This window comes from Bos taurus, chromosome 3, assembly GCF_002263795.3.
Source record: "Bos taurus isolate L1 Dominette 01449 registration number 42190680 breed Hereford chromosome 3, ARS-UCD2.0, whole genome shotgun sequence".
Lineage (NCBI taxonomy): Eukaryota > Metazoa > Chordata > Mammalia > Artiodactyla > Bovidae > Bos > Bos taurus.
In genome coordinates, this window is record NC_037330.1 from 87,401,356 (window position 1) to 87,416,644 (window position 15,289).

Below are 15,289 nucleotides of genomic sequence, written 5' to 3' on the forward strand. Positions count from 1 at the left end.
TTCCTTAAAATCTAAAAATAAAACTACCATAAGACACAGCAATCCCACTGCTGGTCACATACCCTGAGAAAACCATCACTGAAAAAGACACACATATCCCCAATGTTCATTGCAGCACTATTTACAATAGCCAGGACATGGAAGCAACGTGGATGTTCACTGACTGATGAGTGAATGAATGAAGAAGTTGTGATACATATATAGAATGGAATATTACTCCATCATAAGAAGGAAAGAATTTGAGTCAGTTCTAGTGAGGTAGATGAAGCTAGAGCCTGTTATACACAGTGAAGTGAATCAGAAAGAGAAAAACAAATATCATGTATTAACGCATGTATATGGGATCTAGAAAACTGGTACTGATGAACCTATTTGCAGGGCAGGAAGAGAGGTGCAGACGTAGAGAGAAGGGACTTAGGGACACAAGGGGGAGTGGGAGGGTGGGACGAGTTGAGAGAGTGGCACTGACATGTATACACTACCATGTGAGAAGTAGATGGCCAGTGGGAAGCCGCCCCACAGCACACGAGGCTCAGCTCAGTGCTCCGTGAGGGCCTAGAGGGGTGGGCTGGGGCTGTATGAGGAAGGCTCAAGGGGGGGACTTGGGTACACGCAGCTGATTCACGATGCAGTACAGCAGCAACTGACACAACATAGCAAAGCAATTATATTGCAATTAAAAAAAAAAAAAACAGATTCAATAGATAAAAAAAAAAAAAGAAAAAAAAGCCTCACAATTTCTTCCCGAAGACAATAGATACATTTTCCTGTTCCCCAGTTCAGACCTGGAAAGGTCCCATCTAGAGCCTGCTCAGCCAGTTTTGCAATGTAAATTCAGGGGAAGGACTACACGGGAACCATAATAATAAGATTGCATTTTCTATTGTAATCGGATCTTGCTGGTTCTCCACTCGTAATTACAATAAGTGCTTTTTAAATGGTTAAAGCCAGTGAGGGGTCAGGGAGTCCTGGGATCAAGTGGAAGAAACAGACAAGATATATAAAAAAGACATCTTCCTGGCTGTTGTTATTTTTGTGGCAGTGTACAGGTTTAAATCCATGCCATCACTCACTAGGTGTGGTACTTTGGACAATTATTCTGCATCTCAGTCACCCATACTGCCTGACTCATATGGTTGTTGCAAGGAAGAAATGAATTAATACATGCAAAACACTTAGAACAATTCCTAGGATGAGGCAGGCAGGAGCTCCATAAATATTGGTGATCATCATTATTGATTTTATCATTCATATTATGATTATAAATGATGTTGGTATTATTTAAATACAATTATTTCTTTATTGTGTGTGCTAAGTCACTTCAGTCACGTCTGTCTCTGCAACCCCATGGACTATAGCCCACCTGTCTCCTCTGTCCATAGGATTCTCCAGGCAAGAATACCGGAGTGAGTTGCCATGCCCTCCTCCAGGGCATCTTCTTGATCTAGGGATTAAACTTGCCTCTTTTATGTCTCCTGCAGTGGCAGGTGGCTTCTTGACCACTAGTGCCACCATTGTGAAAGTGAAATCACTCAGTCGTGTCCGACTCTCTGTGACCCCGTGGACTGTAGCCTTCCAGGCTCCTCAATGCATGGAATTTTCCAGGCAAGAGTAACTGAGGTGGGTTGCCATTTCCTTCTCCAGGGGATCTTCCCAACCCAGGGATTGAACCCGGGTCTCCCGCATTGCAGGCAGATGCCTTACTGTTTGAGCCACCAGGGAAGCCCACCATTACTATTATTTAAATCACTCAGGTTTCAGTGTGGGAAACAGAAACCACTGTAGGTGTTTTATGCAAGAGGGAATTTAACACAGGAAATTAGATGCTTACAAAACCACTGGAAAAGAGCTGAAGGTGTGGGCTACAGTCAAGGCCTCCCCTGGAGCCTGCTGGAATTAAAATCCCACCACCTCTGCTTCCATTGTCTCTGAGTGCTGGGAGGTCATGTCAGTCACCACCCAGAGGATAGGACCCTGGTGAAGGAGTCCGTCAGCAACCGACGGACAGACAGATGGTAGATGCACAGAAAACTCTCATCTCCACACTTGGAGCAAAAACATCCCAAAGACGCAGGAAGATGGCTTTCCCCTCACATCTACCTGCCAGGTCTCCTGAAAGAACATCCAAACAACAGGACCCAATTAGCATGTGGAGCTCTAAGGGTCTGGAAGTGAGGTTGTTTGTTTTCCAATTGTTCCAATGAGAGGGAACAGGAACAGAGGTAGGGAGAGACATCCAGGCAGGCAGCCAAATGAGAAGAACGTCCTAAGCCGAAGGCACCCCTCTGTCCAGAAAGTGGGCCTCACCTGAAGGGGGAGGCCATTCCTAGCATCCGTCCATCAAACCAGATGGGGAGGGAGTCCTGCGGCAGTCCAGGGGTTAAGACTCCCCACTTCCACTGTAGCGGGGACGGGTTTGATCCCTGGTTGGGGCACTGAGATCCCACATGCCATGCAGCATGGCCAAAATTAAAAAAAAAAAAAAATTAAAAGGGAACCCTCTTACACTGTTGGTGGGAATGCAAACTAGTACAGCCACTATGGAGAACAGTGTGGAGATTCCTTAAAAAATTGGAGATAGAACTTCCATATGACCCAGCAATCCCACTGCTGGGCATACATACCGAGGAAATCAGAATTGAAAGAGATCTATGTACCCCAATGTTCATTCGAGCAGTGTTTACAATAGCTAGATGGCCATTGGCAGATAAATGGATAAGAAATATTCCATTGTGTACATATACACAATGGAATATTACTCAGCAATTAAAAAGAATGCATTTGAATCAGTTCTAATGAGGTGGATGAAACTGGAGCCTATTATACAGGGTGAAGTAAGTCAGAAAGAAAACCACCAATACAGTATATTAATGGATGAAAGTGAAAGTGAAGTCGCTCAGTTGTGTCCAACTCTTTGCAACCCCATGGACTGTAGCCCACCAGGCTCTTCCATCCATGGGATTCTCCAGGCAAGAGTACTGGAGTGGGGTGCCATTGCCTTCTCCAGGGGATCTGCCTGACCCAGGGATCAAACCCAGGTCCCCCACATTGTAGGCAGACATTTTACCATCTGAGCCACCAGGGAAGTCCTATTAATGCATATTTATGGAATTTAAAAAGATGGTAATGATGACCCTATATATGAGACAGCAAAAGAGACACAGATGTAAAGAACAGATTTTGGACTCTTTGGGAGAAGACGAGGGTGCAATGATTTGAGAGAATAGCATTGAAACATGTACATTCAGTTCAGTTCAGTTCAGTTGCTCAGTTGTGTCCGACTCTTTGCGACCCCATGAATCGCAGCATGCCAGGCCTCCCTGTCCATCACCAACTCCCGGAGTTCACTCAGACTCACGTCCATTGAGCCGGTGATGCCATCCAGCCATCTCATCCTCTGTCGTCCCCTTCTCCTCCTGCCCCCAATCCCTCCCAGCATCAGAGTCTTTTCCAATGAGTCAACTCTTTGCATGAGGTGGCCAAAGTACTGGAGTTTCAGCTTTAGCATCATTCCTTCCAAAGAAATCCCAGGGCTGATCTCCTTCAGAATGGACTGGTTGGATCTCCTTGCAGTCCAAGGGACTCTCAAGAGTCTTCTCCAACACCACAGTTCAAAAGCATCAATTCTTCGGCGCTCAGCTTTCTTCACAGTCCAACTCTCACATCCATACGTGATCACTGGAAAAACCATAGCCTTGACTAGATGGACTTTGTTGGCAAAGTAATGTCTCTGCTTTCCAATATACTATCTAGGTTGGTCATAACTTTCCTTCCAAGGAGTAAGCGTCTTTTAATTTCATGGCTGTAGTCACCATCTGCAGTGATTTTGGAGCCCCCCAAAATAATATGTTAAATAGATCACCAGTCCAGGTTTGATGCATAAAACAGGGTGCTCAGGGCTGGTGCACTGGGATGACCCTGAGGGATGGGATGGGGAGGGAGGTGGGAGGGGGGTTCAGGATGGGGAACACATGTACACCTGTGGCTGATTCATGTCAATGTATGGCAAAAACCACCACAATATTGTAAAGTAATTAGCCTCCAATTAAAATAAATAAATTAATTTTTAAAAAGACACATACATTAAAAAACAAAACAGATGAGGACAGAGAAAGCATGTAGGTATGAACAGAGAGGGTCTCAGTCTCCTGGCCTTTACCATGAAGTTGGGTCTGTCATGAGTAGAAATATTATCACCCAAGAAAACACAGGAGAATGTTCTTGGAACACTTGCCTTTCAGGCAAAGCACAAAATTCAGAAACCACAAGAAAAAAGACTGACCTATTCAACCAAAGAAAAAAACCTAAAATAGAAAGACAAGTGAAAGTTTTAGGGGAAATATTTACAATTCAAATAATCAGTTAATATCCACACTATATCAAGAGCTCCCATAAGACAATAGGATTCAAAAATTTGGCTGGAGCAGGTCACCGAAAAGCTTTTCATAGGCTGGTGGGTTGTGTAGGCTGTGTCCTCTGTCAAGAGTGTCTTTTCCCCTACCCACCTGGAAGAATCTCTATTAATATTCAGACACTAATAATACCCCCTCTCCTTGACTTATTACCTGACTTCCCCTCTGAGGTGGATACCATGGTGCACAGCCAGATTCCCTTCAGAATGGGGGCATCGTCATCCTCAGCTACAAGATAGCTGAGTCTTGTACAGGAATTGCTCTTGGCGAAAAGAAGTTGCCCTCCCAAGTCCACATCACTTGCCTGGGGGCAGCCTGTATCCAAGTTGGTGGATACAAGAGTACACATATCCAGAGCCCTTGGACAGCCAAGACAAGCGGTAGAGCCATGTGAGCTCCAGAGATGCCCACAGGGAAAGCTAAGGCTTCTGTTCCTATTTCTGTGTCCAGCCAACTCTGCCTCACTCACCCCTCACAAGTATTGGCCCAGAGAGCACTTCCCAATAAATCTCTTGCACACAAATCTAAGAGTATTGGGATGTTTTCCTGGGAATCTGAACTATGACAATCTCCTACTGATGGCTTATGGATTTTTCCATAGTGATACGTGTTGATTTACTTTAATCCATCTTAATGGGATTTTATTTTACAAACATACCACGGTTTAATTATTCTTCTCTTCTTATGGATATGTAGTTCATTTCCATTTTTTTGCTGTACATGCAGTGCTTTAATATCGTTTTACATATCTCCATGATCACTTGCAAGTGTCTCTGAGATGCACACCTGGAGAAGTGGAGCTGTAAAATCAGAGATATATGAAGTTCCAAGTTATCACCAAGTTCTCTGCAAAGTTGTAATATCCACTGACACTCCTACCAGCCTTGCATCAGAGCTCCTACGTCTCCACACCTACCCAGGTGTTGTCAGACTTTTACATGGTTGCCAGTCAAATGTGAGGGAAAGGGCATTTCATTGTTGCTTGAATTATAATTTCCTTGTGACTAGTGAGCTGGAGCATCTTTCTGCGGAGGGTGGTGGCATATTCCTCTCTAGGAATTACTTGTTCATACCTTTGACCTGTTTTCATATGAAGTTGTTTGGTTTTCTTACTGATTCTTTAAGAGTTGTTGAATACTTAGGCTAAATAGGGACCATTTGTTGGTCAAATGCATGACAAAGTTACCTCCTTCTCTAGATTCTCCATTAATTTCTTAGGCCTTTTCACATATATAATTTTTTCCAATCCAAACTGCTCTTCTGCACTCCAGGCCCTGTTCCAGACATCTGGCATGACCCACAAGCCTTCCAAACATCCTGTCTCCAGAAAGGAACTCACTGATCTCCCATTCCGCATTGATCCAAATCAGGACCTGCTCATCCTCCAGAATTGCCCATCTCAGTTCATGGCACCACCACCTACCTAGTCAGCTAGGCAGAAACTTGCATGGCAGGCTGCACTCCTCTCCCTCCTTCCCACATACCTTCTGTCTATCTAGTTTCCTTTCAATGCCATATCTCTCAGATCCTCTTCTCCAAACCTCTTCTTGCTGTGTTAAGTCAGGCCCTCATCACATCTCCTGGGCTAATGTGTTAGCATGGGTGCTATTTCAACCTCCTGTCTTCTCAATCAGACTCCTACCCTGTCCCAGCTATAGTTCTCCTCCCTTCTAGACTACACACTGGTCTCTATACACACCAGTTTAATGGTATCCCTGTTCTCCTTTAAACCATTCAATGTCTCATTATTATAAGGACACATTCTAAATTCCTTTAGCTTATCTTGACTCCTATTTTCAACTCTGCTCTCCTAACTTGCAGGCTTGATCCCAATCTTACTCAGCTATTCGTGGCTCACTAATGTGCCCCATCTCTCAAGATTCCATTCTTATTGCTATTTTGTTCTTTATGCCTGAAATGTTGTTCCTGCTTTTTCTACCTGATTTAGCATCATCTTCTCCACCAAGTTTCACCTGTTTTCCCTGGTCCCAACACAGGACCAAGACCCATAGCACATTTGACTGAGTTCCAGTGTTTACTACTCAGATATGAATTGTGGTTTTGTCTCTTTTCCACTAGAGGGTTTGTTCCTTGGTGGTTGAAATTGCTCACCCCCATCTCTAGGGTCTAGTAGAGTGGTTGGGTAGATGGGTGGATGGAGGGATGGATGAATAGGTCCCCTGTTCAAGATGGCATAGTCAGCAGATAAAATAATAAAGCCCAAACCAAATCTTTTCATATTCTTACTTCTGTACTGCCTATCTTTAAAACCTGTTCATCAATTTCCCAGTTTTCCCAAATTACCCCTTCCATTACAGGCTGCTGCAAATGACGATGACATGCCCTGAGAGCTCCAGTTGTTCAGACGAAGGGCTCTGTGCCCAGTGAGTACAAGGTGATAATTTGTCCAATGGGCTTCTGATGTACTGGACTGAATGTTGAAGAACCAGCTAATGAAACCTACATTGTAATTAGGCAAAATATTCCTGCAGCAGGTTGGAGAGATAATTACTGCCTAATTGTATTTTCCCCCAGTATTTTAGCCCAATGGTCTAGAAAAAATAATTTAGAATCATGATTTTTATAATTGTCTTTTTTGAGAGGTCTGTCCAGAACTGTAATTAGCTTTCAACAGGTTTGAGAGCTAGCTATGGTTTAGGCACTAAAGGCCTGTCTAGTCAAAGCTATGGTTTTTCTAGTAGTCATGTATGGATGTGAGAGTTGGACTGTAAAGAAAGCTGAGTGCCAAAGAATTGATGTTTTTGAACTGTGGTGTTGGAGAAGACTCTAGAGACCCTTGGACTGCAAGGAGATAAAATCAGTCAATCCTAAAGGAAATCAGTCCTAAATGTTCATTGGAAGGACTGATGCTGAAGCTGAAACTCCAATACTTCGGCCACCTGATGCAAAGAACTGACTCACTGGAAAAGAACCTAATGCTGGGAAAGATTGAAGGCAGGGGGAGAAAGGGACGACAGAGGGTGAGATGGTTGGATGGCTGTCACTAACTTGGTAGACATGAGTTTGAGCAAGCTCCAGGAGTTGGTGATGGACATGGAAGCCTGGTGTGCTGCAGTCCGTGGGGTTGCAAAGTGTCGGACATGACTGAGTGACTAAACTGAACTGAACTGAACTAAGGGTTTTATATGTATTGCCTCATTTGATTATCTCTAAATCTCCAATGGGTAGGTCCTATTTGCCTTATTTTATAGACGAGAAATTTGAGATTAATAGTTTGCTGCCAAAGAACATGATCTTATCCACTTCTCTCTGCTGCCTCCACAGTTCCCAAATAATGCCTTTATTGAATTAATTTAGAAATTGTTTATCATCAAACAGCGGCAGGTCCTGTTTTAGGTGCTAGAGATACAATAGGGAGCAAAACAAAGTCTGTAGTTACATGGAGCATATGCTCTAGGGACAGAGGAAGGCAAATAATGAATAAATAAATGTATGGTATATTATATATTGGTAAATGTTATGTAAAAAGGTAAAGAGAGAATGTGTAGGGAGAACCGTTTAAAGAATGGATGTCGGGCTTCCTGGTGGACCAGTGGTTAAGTATCTGCCTGCCAATGCAGGGGACAAGGGTTTGATCCCTGGTCCCAGAAGATCCCGCATGCCACAGGGCAACTAAGCCCATGCGCCACAACTACTGAAGCCCATGTTCCCTAAAGCCCATGTTCCACAGCAAGAAAAGTCACCAAAATAAGAAGCCTGCACATTGCAGCGAAGAGTAACCCCCACTTACCACAACTAGAGAAAGCCCGTGCATAGCAAGGAAGACCCTGTGAAACCCAAATAAAAACATAAAAAGTGGGGGAAAAGTGAGAAAAAGAAAAAGAATGCATGCATCTGAATTCCAAATAAGTAATGTTATCAGAACTTAGTCCAAGTTCCCTAGAGACACACTCCAAGCCTGAGCTGCCCTGCAAAAGATTGACTGGGACGTGCTCTCAGGAAAGGTACCTATGAGGGAATGAGGACAGCCAGATTGGGTGGGGGGAGAAGCTGAGCCAAGATGTGATTGCATCTGAGCTCTCAGTAGATGCTACAGAAAACCTGGCATTGTGGGAATTTTTCAGGGTTGTCTAAGTCAAGGCACAGGGAGCTGGGTCTTTGTGTCTCCACATCACCAGGCATTGACCCCTGTTATCGCTAGGGGGAAGTGAAGCCTCTCCCTGTGGCCAAGGGCAAAGCCCAGTGAGAGGCATTTTCTGGATTCCTGGGTGTTGTTCCTAGATAGTAGGTATTTTCCATCAAGTCTTTCTTGTAGGGTTATTGGCTGGTGGCAGAGAATTTTTTGCCCGAGTCTTCATCCTTCATCTCTACAAGAAAGGATAATAATATCTCTATCAGAAAGGTGGCTGTAATGATTAGAATGATAAAATGATGATAAATGACCCTACAGAAATATAATAAAGATGAGATGAATTAAGGTCCTCTATACTGTAAAATAGGTGCTTCCCAGATGGCAATAGTGGTAAAGAACCTGCTTGCCAATGCAGGAGACATGTTAGACGCAGGATCCCTGGATTGAGAAGATCCCCTGGAGGAGGGCATGGCAATTCACTCCAGTATTCTTGCCTGGAGAATCCCATGAACAGAGGAGACTGGAGGGCTATGGTCCACAGTGTCACAAACAGTCAGACACGACTGAAGCAACTTAGCATGCTCTCACACACTGTGAAGTAGTAAAGATCACATGTAGGGGAAAAAAACCAACACAGTACCATGAGGATTCTAATGAAACACAGCAAGCCCTTGTCCATCCTTGGTTCCACGTTCCAAAGGTAACCTCATTTAACTCATTAAGCTATCCCACCAGTTACTTCTGTATTTCTAAACAGTATGGTTATTTTACTGTTTCCTGTTTTATTGAGTTTAGACAGTATCTGTTGTCTTTCTATTATGATCCAAACACTTAGCATCCTTGTACCACTCTCCTATCCCCCATCTGTCCCATAGCCTAAGTAAAGTTGAATATTAGGGTTTATATTATAACTGTGTAAATGGTTCTTTAGTTTTCTAAAAACTCTTCATCAGATCTCCCAGCTACCTACTCTTTGATTCTTGTTTTACAAACATTCTCATATTGAATACTCTATTTGCCATTTACCGTATCACCTCCTCTTTCTGTTTCCGCATGGGGGCATCTCTCTGGGGGCTTCCGTCCTGCACTAGACAAGTCATTCTCAAGGTCCATCACACAGCAGCCATCTGGGGGAGCCTCCTGTTGCTCTCCTGGGTAGAATCCTCTATTGCCTGGATTTCCTATTTTTCTCCCCAGTTTTGCTGGAACACATCCTTTAAAAAAGGAACTTTGCAGGAAGGGGTTTAAGTTTCCTCTTTAATCATCCTCTGGATTTGCACTTGGCCAGAAGCAGGAAGGTGTTGTCCCTAGCAAGGTACTTCACACACCTGAGATTAAACAAGTATAAACACAGTGTCACACACTACTCCATTTATTTAACAAATATGGACTTGGATCCTGCCCAAGGATCTAAAATCAATAAGACAGGAACTCTGCTCTCAAGATGTTTTTTCATTGAGGAATATAAATAAACAGGCAATGACTTAATGTGGTCAAAATTATAGTAGACACTTCATAAGGTGCTAAAATAGCACTCCACCCTCACCCAAAATGGACTTAACTTAGGGAATTCTTAGAAGACTTCTTAGAATTGAAACTACCTAAATTGAGCCTAAAAAATGAGAATGTATTTTTATGTATTGAGTTTATGGCTAAAAATGTGTAAGATATTTTGCAAAATGTTTATAACTGCTCAGGTATACTTCAATGTAGGCTTCCCAGGTGGTACTAGTGGTTAAAGAACCCACCTCCCAATGCAGGAGACATAAGAGAAGTGGGTTGGACCCTTAGGTCAGGAAGATCTCCTAGAGGAGGGCATGGCAACCCACTAAAGTATTCTTGCCTGGAGTATCTCATGGACAGAGGAGCCTGGTGGGCTATGATCCAGGGGTTGCAAAGAGTAGGACATGATGGAAGTGACAGCATGCACGCACAGAGTGAAATTCTTCCAGGTACCACAACTGTGCTTCAATCTCCCTGGCCTGAGTTTCAACATTTTGCTCAGTGACTTGAATACTGCCTGGTACATGATATATAGTTATTGAATGAATGGATGTCCAATGTGACATTATAAATAAGTGGAAGAAGCAAGTTCTTTTAAAAAGAACCTTTAATAAATGGTTCTGGGACAGCTTACTATTAACTCACACAAGAAAATAATGAAATTAGTTCCTTGCTTTTTCTTATTTACAAAAACTTCAGATGGACTAAAGATAAAATTTTTTTCAATGTTTTGAGGACAGTACAAAATAATATCTATATGACAAAAGAGTAGGGAAAGATTAATTAAATAGGACACAAGGCATAAATCAGAACATTCAGATTGAAAAGATGGAACCAAAAGACACTTATCACAGACTAATGTCAAACTTGTCTCTTCCCCTGGACTTCAAAGGTCACATTTGTCAGTCCAACAGACTTTGACTCTAAATGTGACCTTGCTGTTTACTAGCTGTGTGAGCTTGCTCAAATAACTTAACTTCAGGTTGCCTCTCCTGAAAAGAGAGATATCATTTTGGAACATTAAGTGATAAGACAACTGTGAAGATCTTGGCAGAGTGCATGGTTCATTTTAGGTGTCCAGAGTGCTAGATGTTGAGGTTTTCGGGATAACTAAGCTGTGATTGCATCCTTCATCCTCAAAGAATTTATAGTCAATTGGGCAATCTAGACAAACACTTAAAAAGTGTCATCACAGTTCTCTTTACGTTGGCCTCTTGTAGATCAAGAAGCCATGGGACCCTAGTCTGGGGTGAGGGGAGCCTCTCTTGGCCTCCTCTGCTGGTCCCATTCCTTAAGACTATTACAGCTCTTGTGTTCTCACCAAGCACTTCTTCCCACATGATCTCATCTACTTCTCTGGCTATGAATGCTTCTTCTGCATTGAAAATTTCAAAAATTGTCTCCAGTCAAGACCTGATACATCCACTTGAATTTCTAATACACATCTCACACTTAGTATGTCAGAAACTAAACTCTCAATCTATGTCTCTAAATAACCTCTATCTGTACACTGGCCCAGCTCGACAAATGATCCTCAATCCACTTATTTACTCCCAATACTCATGACAAAAATCTGGGACCTGTCTTGATAACTGCCCCTTGCATATGGCCTAAACCATGTTCCTTCTCCCTTCTAAATACTTTTTAAACCCATCTACTTCCCTCCATCTCAAGTTAACCAACCTGCTCTAAACAATCATCATCTCTTACCTGGATTCCTGATGGAAGTACCTAACAAACCTCCCTGAATCCCCTCTTATCCTTCTTCCCTTCCTCATTCGTCATGCGAATAGTTTGAAAATGCAAATTGTATATTTCCCTACATGAAGTCCTCAGTTGGCTTCCCATCATATATGAATGTCTCAATCTCTTGCCAAGGTCCACAAAGCCATGAACTACCTGCCTTCCACCCACTGCTCCTGCCTTGTCTCACTCCCTTTGCTCATCAGTCTTCCCAGACACTGGTCTTCTTCCAACTTCTTCAACATGCTACACTCTTCCTGCTTCAGGCCATGGGCATGTATTTTCTTTCTGCCTTAAACAATCCCTACCTCCTCCTTGGCCTAGCTAACCCATATCATCTTTTTGGATCGCTTCTTGATTGCCATTTTCTTAAAGGAAATTTCCCTTTTGCCCCTATCAAAATCAGGTATTTTAACTCTCTAATCATCTCCTTTTATTCCTTCCCTATATTTATTAATTTTAAAATAGCTATTTATTTTTTATATTTATTGAATATGTTCATCTCACTTAAGAGACTAGAGTTTGATAGGGTACAAACTATGTCAGACTTGTTCCCTTACTATTTGCCCTTTGTTATAGCTTATATCCAGCATAGGTAACATACATGTTAGGGATTTGGCTATCATCCTGGCTGAACAGGAGATTTTATAGGGTGTTATTATAGGCTGAATATTTGTGTCTTCCCTCTAAATTTGTATGTTGAATTCTAATCCCCAATGTGATAGTATTTGAGGGTGGGACCCTTGGGAGGTAATTAGGTTTAGATGAGATCATAAGGGTGGGAGCCCCATGATGTGATAAGCATTCCAATCCCAAAGTAAGGCAATGCCAAAGAATGTTCAAATTACCATACAATTGCATTCATTTCATATGCTAGCAAGACTATGCTCAAAATCCTTCAAGCTAGTCTTTAGCAGTACCTGAACTGAGAACTTCCAGATATACAAAGCTGGTATTAGAAAAGGCAGAGGAACCAGAGATCCATTTGCCAACATACACCAGATCATAGAAAAAGCAAGGGAATTCCAAAAAAATTTTGCTTCTGCTTCACTGACTACATTAAAGCCTTGACTGTGTGGATCACAACAAGTTGTGGAATATTAAAGAGATAAGAATATTAGACCACATGCCTCCTGAGAAACCTCTATGCAGGACAAGAAGCAAGAGTTAGAACTGGAGATGGAACAACGAACTGATTAAAACTTGGGAAAGGAGTACGTCAAGGCTGTATATTGTCACCTTGCTTATTTAACTTATATATACAGTACATGATACAAAATGCTGGGCTGGATGACTCACAAGGTGGAATCAAGATTGCCAGGAGAAACATCAACATCATTGCCAATGAATATTCAGGACTGATTTCTTTCAGGACTGATTTTATCTCCTTGCAATCCAAGGGACTCTCAAGAGTCTTCTCCAACACCACAGTTCAAAAGCATCAGTTCTTCGGCACTCAGCTTTATTTATACTCCAACTCTCACATCCATACATGACTACTGGAAAAACCACAGATTTGACTAGATGGACCTTTGCTGGCAAAGTAATGTCACTGCTTTTTAATAGGTTGGTCATAACTTTTCTTCCAAGGAGAAAGCATCTTTTAATTTTATGGCCGCAGTCACCATCTGCAGTGATTTTGGAGCCCCCTAAAAATAAAGTCTGTCACTGTTTCCACTGTTTCCCCATCTATTTCCCATGAATTGATGGGACCAGATGCCATGATCTTAGTTTTCTGAATGTTGAATTTCAAGCCAACCTTTTCACTCTACTCTTTCACTTTCATCAAGAGGCTCTTTAGTTCCTCTTCTCTTTTTGCCATAAGGGTGATGTCATCTGCATATCTGAGGTTATTGATATTTCTCCCAGCAATCTTGATTCTAGCTTGTGCTTCTTCCAGCCCAGTGTTTCTCATGATGTCCTCTGCATATAAGTTAAATAAGCAGGGTGACAATATACAGCCTTGACATACTCCTTTCCCAATTTGGAACCAGTCTGTTGTTCCATGTCGGGTTCTAACTGTTGCTTTTTGACCTGCATACAGATTTCTCAGGAGGCAGGTAAGGTGGTCTGGTATTCCCATCTCTTTAAGAATTTTCCACAGTCTGCTGGGATCCACGCAGTCAAAGGCTTTGGCATAGTCAATAAAGCAGAATTTCTTCTGGAACTCTCTTGCTTTTTCTATGATCCAACTGATGTTGGCAATTTGATCTCTGGTCCCTTTGCCTTTTCTAAATCCAGCTTGAACATCTGAAGCTCAACAGTTCACTGTTGAAGCCTGACATGGAGAAGTTTGAGTATTACATTGCTAGTGTGTGAGATGAGTGCAATTGTGCAGTAGTTTGAACATTCTATGGCATTGCCCTTCTTTGGGATTGGAATGAAAACTGACCTTTTCCAGTCCTGTGGCCATTGCTAAGTTTACCAAATTTGCTGACATTTTGGTGCAGCACTTTCATAGCATCATCTTTTAGGATTTGAAATAGTTCAACTGGAATTCCATTCCTTCATTAGCTTTGTTTGTTGTGATACTTCCTAAGGCCCACTTACCTTCACATTCCAGGATGTCTGGCTCTAGGTGAGTGATCACACCATCGTGATTATCTGGGTCGTGATGATCTTTTTTGTATAGTTCTTCTGTATATTCTTGCCACATTTTCTTAGTATTCTCTGATTCTGTTGTTAGGTCCATACCATTTCTGTCCTTTATTGTGCCCATCCCATGTCCAAGGGCAAAGGAAAAGCCCCCAGAAAGATGGTGGGAGGGGCAAAATAGGATTTAGAATCAAACCCCATACTCGCCACAGATGCTCAGAGGGCTCAAGCAAACCTTGTGCACACCAGGACCCAGAGACCCCCCAGAGACTGAGACAGAACAGTGTTTGGGTATCTCCTGAGGAGGTCAGCAGTGGACTGTGGCAGGGACAGGGGCTCTGGGTGCAGCAGACCTGGGTATGGTAGAAGCCCTCTTGGAGGAGGTCGTCATTAACCCACCATAGAGCCACCAGAACTTACACAGGACTGGGGAACTGACTCTTGGAGGACACAAACAGAACCTTGTGCACACCAGGACCCAGGAGAAAGGAGCAGGGACCCCACAAGAGACTGACCCAGACTTGCCTGTGAGTGTCCAGGAGTCTCTGGCAGGGGTATGGGTCGATGGTGGCCTGCTGCAGGGTTGGGGGCACTGAGTGTGCATGGGACCTTTTGAAGGAGGTTGCCATTATCTTCATTACCTCCACCATAGTTTGACCTCAGGTCAAATAACCGGGAGGGAACACAGCCCTGCCCTTCAACAGAAAATTGGATTAAAGATTTTTTGAGCATGGCCCCATCAGAACAAGACTCAGTTTCCCCCTCAATCAGTCTCTTCCATCAGGAAGCTTCCATAAGCCTCTTATCCTCTCTACCAGAGGTCAGACAGACCAAAAACCACAATCACAGAAAACTAACCAATCTGATCACCTGGACCACAGCCTTGTCTAACTCAATGAAACTATGAGCCATGCCATGCAGGGCCCCCAAAGACAGATGGTTT